This window comes from Rhinopithecus roxellana, chromosome 19 (assembly GCF_007565055.1).
Source record: "Rhinopithecus roxellana isolate Shanxi Qingling chromosome 19, ASM756505v1, whole genome shotgun sequence".
In the NCBI taxonomy this organism is placed as follows: domain Eukaryota; kingdom Metazoa; phylum Chordata; class Mammalia; order Primates; family Cercopithecidae; genus Rhinopithecus; species Rhinopithecus roxellana.
Window position 1 is genome coordinate 26,414,397 of NC_044567.1, and position 7,344 is coordinate 26,421,740.

Below are 7,344 nucleotides of genomic sequence, written 5' to 3' on the forward strand. Positions count from 1 at the left end.
GCCTCAGCCTCCCAAGTAGCTGGGATTACAGTTACCTGCTAATTTTTTGTATTTTTAGTAGAGACAGGGTTTCACTGTGTTGGCCAGGCTGGTCTCAAACTCCTGACCTCGTGATCTGCCCACCTCGGCCTCCCAACGTGCTGGGATTATAGGCATCAGCCACCGCGCCTGGCCCCCCAGAGGCTATGTTTTTAACTTTTTGACATTTCTTCTAAGATGTCCAGAATGCTAGTACCTACCTATACCTTAATAAATGTTTGTGAATAAATATATTATTGAAGTCTTAGGCTGGTGTGCCACATAGCTTAAATCTGAGACAATTCAGTCAGATCACGCATATTCCTAGAATAGTAACCTCAAATTTGGGTTTATAACCTTGCTACCTTTTATATATTTTTTGTAGAGACAGGGTCTTGCTCTGTTTCTCAGACTGTTTTTGAACTCCTGGGCTCAAGCAGTCCTCCCACCTTGACTTCCTAAAAGTGCTGGGATTACAGGTATGAGCCATTGTGCCCAGTCCTGATACTGTGGCCCATATTAATCCTCATGTAGTATTTAGTCTCATTTTGCAGTTTGAGGAAATAGGCTCAGAGATGTTAAAGTGGCAGGCCCAGAACTTGAATCCAGGTTTTGTGATGAGAAATTCTTGTTTGTTTTACTACCAGGTTGTTTTTTAAAGCCAGCCTGCTTTTTCCAGTTGGGAGGCCTTCGGGAGAAAAGTCTGACCCAAGTGAAAAACACCCGTAGTATCTACCAGATGCCAGCAGGGTGTCCCATGGTGCTGTCTTTGATCCACGTTCTTACCCCATGTACTGAGGGTTGTTCTAGAGTAGGACTACATCTAGTCACAGTGGCCATGGTCCAGAGCCTGGCGGCAAGAAAGTGGGATGCCTAGCTCCTTGACTTTCCAGTGTGCAGTGCATAGCCAGCTCTCTCAGAGAAGCCCTTGCCCTCTTTTGACCTCTACCATTGAGGCTGGCCCACAGGAGTACAGCTGGTCACACAGTGGCCAGGGCCTGGTAGCCACTCAATAACTATGCAGCAGCCCCACAAAAAAAATCATAGAAAAGAACCTGTGAAAGGGTAAATGTTTAAAACATCTGTATTTGTGTTGATAGCTGAGTATACACTTAAATTTGTATTAGTAACAGATCCACAAAAATGACCCACTCTAGGAAGATGAGTTTTAAAAGCCAGTGTGTGGTAACTTCCAGTTTCCAATAAAAATGTTTGCATTACACTTAGCATACGCATACAACCTCTTAGGTATCAGTTTTTGTATTCAGCAACCCTAGTTGGTAATCTACAGTGTCAAAACTATCACTTATGTGAAAACAAATGAGCAAATAGCCCTTTAAAAATTTCCTTTCCCAGTGCTCCTTAAACACTTTGTACAAATGTCTGTAACTTTTATAATTATTTCTTTGCAAGTCTTGGTTTCTTCACTAGAGAATATTCTTAGAAGTATCCCCAGTGACAGTACAGCTCCTGGCATTTAGTAGGTGCTCAGTAATTATTTTACTGAAATACTAATGCTTCCGTAATAGTTCTGGGATAATTCTACACACAAGCCATTTTTCTAAGGAGAGTTCACATTAGAGAGGTCTTTGTTTTGTATTCAAGATGATTAATTATGAACTGGGAAGTTAGTCCCTGGGGTGTCCTGGCTGGCCTTTGGAAATCTTCACTACATCTTTCTGGGTTGGAATTCTCACCACAGCCTTAATGTGGGGCTGTATCTGAGCTCTCTGAGTGCTGTCCATTTGATATATCGAGGACTGGGTGTTTACCAGGGCTCTTCAAGCCATTGGGAGAAACAGCTACAGAGTAACCTACTGATTTGAGATCTGGATTTGTGCCCCATCCCTTTCTTCTCCCTGTTTCCCACAGGAGTTTTACCTCAAACTCCTAAGTCATTTTTAAGGAGATCACTGGAACAAACTCCAAACCTACCCTCTAATAGTCAAGTTTACCTGAATTTTCTTAGTTCTCTCGGGAGAAGACTAATCACACATTGTAGTACCAACTTGGACTCTTCATGTGCTTTTCTTAACTGATTAGAGTAATGCCTCAGCTAAAGTGTATAGAACATACATGGGGCTTCCTCAGGCTTCAGAATCAGCTTCACTAGATGTGCTATGTAGGAGGCCACGGGAAAATTACTGTAGGAGTAAAAGTTACCAGTTATGATGCAAACAATCCTCTTGTCCCCAAGAAGTATCACTAAGGGATTTTTTTGTCCCATATTATAAATTGGCCTGAAAATATCCTTTCATATGTGAGGAATGAGTATATGGTGACTTTCTCCTTTAAAGTATGAACTGCTAAAGGACAGAGATAATATGTATTCTGTATTCCAACACCCACTGTGTGTTTCTGGTCTTTGTACCAGGTGCTCAGGAAGTGTTTTCACTGGCTTGGGTTGACTACTTGCCATCTGCTCTCTGAGCATTCATTTCTGAATGAAAAGGGAGAAAGTGAAAGGAGTGGTGGGAAGAAAGAGGAAGCTGGAGAAATAAGAGGAAACAGCTGGAGGAGGGAGGTGAAGCTGAGGAAGGTGGAATTTATGTAAGGTCAGTAAAACAAAAAGCTAGCAGAGGGCAGGGTCAGGCCCTGGGGTTAGAGGGCTAATTAACTTCTGTCAGCTAGTTGAATAGAGCCTTGCGTGCTTTGTTAGAGACCAAAGGCACTTCAAAGGAAAAAATCTAGATTCTTCCCTGTGTACCTTAATAATTGTTCATCAGGTCAAAATCTGTCGTGTCCTCTAGGAATTCTGGTCTTCCCTCAGGCCTAGCAGAGAGCTTTCTGCCACTACTCAGGCAACCAAGGGTGAAGTGCTTCAAGTAGTATTTGTGGACAGCAGCAGGTAAGCTTGGTGTGTTATTCACAGCTTAAAGAGTAAATGCTGAGTACAGCTGTTGTCCATGTGTAGAGCTTTTAACAACCAGCTCAGCAGGCCCCTTCACCTGCTTTTATGCTGGGACCAGATGACTGAATGTAGAACTTCGGGCACTTTTTTTTTTTTTTTTTTTTTTTTGAGATGGAGTCTCGCATTGTCACCTAGGCTGCTAGAGTGCAGTGGCACGATCTTGGCTCACTGTAAGCTCTGCCTCCTGGGTTCACGCCATTCTCCTGCCTCAGCCTCCTGAGTAGCTGGGACTACAGACGCCCACCACCATGCCTGGCTGATTTTTGCATTTTTAGTAGAGACAGGATTTCACTGTGTTAGCCAGGATGGTCTCGATCTCCTGACCTAGTGATCCACCCACCTCGGACTCCCAAGGTGCTGGGATTACAGGTGTGTGCCACCATATCTGGCCCTTTAGGCACTTTCTACTTCTCAAAGTCAAGAAACATCCTTTAAAAAGTTAATTCCCTTTTTGGAGCCTAAGCCATATCTTATCTAAGCCTTGTGTTGCCATCTGTTGGCATTGTTTTCTAGAATGGAGCAGCTTTCTCAAAGTTTGGTCTTGCTAGACATGAGGTCATGTCAGTGTCTTAGGTCACTGATGCTCACCTTCCTTACCCAGGGAGCATACTGCATAGGTTTCTGAACACCTGTTTTCATTATTCACTGTTCTTCTCACTACCAAGAATGGAGGGACCCTCAGTTGAAGATCAGATTGACTCTGAAGAAAAACTGGAGAGAGATGTTTCTCTTGGAGTTTGGATCGAGTATTGATAACATGTTTTTGCCCTGCCTTGCTCTTCACAAGAACATTGGGCCAGGCATTAACAATTAGTAATTTTTTTTTTGCATATGAACAGTATTTTTTTTCTGGTGATGTAGATGGGTGCACATGACACTAAACAATGCTGTTTAGTGTCATCATATCCCTCTTAACTGGTGGGATGTATTTGGGGTGGAGGCTATAGCCAATGAGAAGAGGTTCACCTCTGTACCGGATAAACTTTGTATAGGAATTTAGTTTATTTTTTGACTATTAGCACAATGCTATAATTGAGCTAATCTTTGTAGTTTGGTGCAGGACCACCAAGTTTGTGTGACCTACTTTTTCCATGCTCAGCCATTACCCTGTCCTGGGGCATCTGAGGGCAGTAAGGAACAGGTGTCCAAAGGAGGAATGTTGGTGCCTATGGTATGTTTTTCAGTTGTATTGAATTTCTTACTTGGTGTATTTTTGACTTGTCTTAGTTTCTTTCCTTGTGGTCTCTGCTATTTTACTTGCTATTTGTTGGATATTCTCCCGTCATTAAAGAGTTGTAAAATGGAAGTTAGTATTTCTATGCAAATGCTTAGGTTTAGTGTTGATTTTTGCAGGTGTCCTTCAACAAGTGTGAAGGTGATAAATGTGTTTCCATGGCTTTAGACTCATTTTTGAAGGATTGGATTGTGTGAACATTCTTAGAAATAATAGAATGTTTTAATTAAAAGCCCTCGACTACCAGTTGAACTCAGTGTCTACTAGGAAAATGGGTAGATTTGTTACATTGTCCCTTTGCTCTCTATGACTTTGTTCCAGTTGTCAAGGAATTTAAATGGATATTCAGGGAAAAAGAATTCTTGTTTCCCTTTCCTCACCTTGCCAGTTAAAACAAATAACTCCTGGTGACACTTCAGGTGGTAGAATTGAAACACAAACCTGACTTCTGACCACATGGGTCAAAGGCAAATGGCTTCAAAGCCCTTAGTGTGGTTATCCAGTTTGGGCAGTGAGGAGATAACTTCTGCTATCCTCCCTGAGGAGTTTGGAGTATTTAAGCGGGGAAGCGGGGGAGGTGTCACTTTGAAAATATGTTGCTTTTTCTCCTGATTGTATTGAGGCTGATATGGAAGGGTTATTTCTTTCTGGCCAGTACTTTTTGGTATTTGTAAATACTGCAATTTTGATTTTTACTATTTGTTAATTGTCAGTTCTGGCTTTTTTTGCATAAAGAGTTGGTCCATTAACTTGTCAATTTGAAGCTTCTAACTAGATATTCCCTACAGAAAGTTTTGGATTTGTTTTTAGTTTGTGGAACAGTCTTAGCTGGGGACAGGTAATTAACAACAGCAGAGATTACTTCCTTTTCCTAGGATTCTAAGTCTGTAATCCACATCCTCAATATATTCACAGGACTTTAAAATTCTCTCCAAATGAGGAAGGAAATATCCTGTTGCTTTCTAATGTTTACTAAAAGTTGTGTTTAGAACAACAGATTTTAATAGGCATCTTTCTTTGTTATGTGTCATAAGCCCTTTGCCTGTTTACCTTATGGTTCTTTGAAGGAGAAATGGATGGAAGAAAACCTGTCACTTGGAAAAAGTAAAAGGAATAATTAACCGACTCAGAGCTTATGTGCAGAGTTCCCAGCCTCAAAGTTAATCTGGAACTGCTCGATAGCACCAATAAAAATATTTATTTCACATCTGTTATTTCTGGAAAATGTTCTAAGCATCTTACATATATTTCTCATTAAATTCACAGGTGACCATTGTGAGGTAGATATTTTGTTCTCATTTTCCAGATGAGGAAGCTGAGACCCTGAAAGGTTAGGTGACAGGTTATACAACTTGGAGTGTGGGAGGAGGAGAGAGGAACCTGAACAGGGCAAGTTGGGGATCTGACTTTTGTTTGGGTGGGTGTAGGCACATTGTATTTTTGGTTTAGACGCTTTATTCATCATGGCTGAAGGTAATACCATTTACTCACCGAAAATGGTTTACAATAATCAAGATGAATTTACTGTCTTTGGACATCTGTCTTTTGACTGGACCTCAGTATATAGTCTGTGGAAGTTCACTTAAGGAGAGGGCTCCTTTTTGTTTGGTTAGAGAAATTGTCTGTCCTAAAGGTAGAAATAGCCCCTTCTAGATAGGGATGGAGCATTTGATCATACTGATTTCATTATATTCCTCTAACAGTTGGAACCAATTGTTTTTGAGTACTTGTTTCAAACTTCTGAATATTTTCCTTCTGGAAAGTAGCTCAGTGTTTAAAATTTATATGAACTTAAAAAGTTAATTTTAAAGATGTTTGAGGAGCAATCAACAATTCTGGTTTTGTCTTATGGATAGAAATAGAATAAGCCATTTTCCTCAAGAAAAGTGATTCTTCTGAATCTTATTTCTTCAGTAATGAGAACTGGACTGTTTTCATTTGACCTCTATTTCCTGTTAGTGGGAAACCCCTCCCCAGAGGTGCTGTGTGAAAGATTGCTGGGGAAAGGGTTTCTAGATCCCAGCATAACAAGTTCAAAAGAGCCCAGCGATATTGTCATTAGAATAATGGTCTTCATTAAGTACTGGTTTTCATAATCTTGAAGCTTCATTTTCACCAATTTGAAAGGCAGTGGCTAGGGAGGAGAGACTATGCAGGGAAGGAGGAAGACTCAGGAGTGCATCACAGAGACCTTGAGTTAAGGCAGGGAAGCAGATTTGCTGTCCACTAAATGAAAATAAAAAGAATTCCATTGTCCAAGGTCAGAGCAAGAACATAAAGGTTTTAGTTTACTTAGTTAATTCCTTAGGTTTGGACTACAGGAGACATGGGGGTCACCCATAGCAATTTAGCTGATAAATGTATCAGAAACTCTTTCATCATTTTCTGTCCCCTCCTGTCTTAGGCTGACCGGTTCCCTGATGTGTTACCTGCTTCTGCTACTGATCCAAACTGCAGAACTTCTCCCCCAAGGCCTCCAGGCAGTATCCAATGGGGAATCAGCTCTAAAAGGAACCAGACCAACGTTTTCCAGCCCCTTCATTCTGGTGACTGAGGGGAGGAAAGAATGGGAGGGGGTATTCTTGTCTAGTGGATGGAAAGGAAACATACTGTCAAATTATTATATATCCTTGGTTTTCTATTACAGTAGAATTCTCCAGCCATATTTTTACTGTCTGTGGGGGAAGTTGGAGATGGTGGCCTTGATTAGAAGTGTCTGGAGGGGGAAAAATGGAGGGGATAAGATTCAGTTGGTTTTGGAAAATGTTGAAGTCTTAATGCGTCCATCTGAAGAATGTTTTCTAAAAGCAGAGTTTATAAAAATATCACTGATACAGCCTGCCCCCTCATTTCCCTGCCACAGGAGATGTCTTGGACTAGAGACACTTGTTTAATAATAGCTTGTCTCTGATATTCCCAGTAGCTACCCTCTGTGTGAGGAAAGGATAGAAATGTTCAGGACATCATCAAACAGGCTCCTCATCTACAAAGTTCCAGTAGCAGTGACGCCTACACGGAAGACTTGGAACTGCAAACAGAGGCTGGGGTCACCTCAGTGACATCTCCTGACGCTGTCCAACCAGAAGTTCGATTTTTGTTCTGGGGGTGAAGGAGGAAACAGACTGTACTAAAGGACTAAAATAATTTCTTGTCTATACTATCTCACTTGTTTTTATTTTTG

At 41.2% G+C, this 7,344-nt stretch overlaps 1 long non-coding RNA gene across 1 annotated transcript; it reads left to right on the forward strand.

Moving 5' to 3' along the window:
• Positions 1-3,156: 3,156 nt before the first annotated feature.
• Positions 3,157-7,323, forward strand: LOC104669817. Its single transcript, XR_004055008.1, has 2 exons — positions 3,157-6,709; positions 7,084-7,323. It is a non-coding gene; the product is annotated as an uncharacterized LOC104669817 (long non-coding RNA).
• The last annotated feature ends 21 nt before the right edge of the window (positions 7,324-7,344 follow it).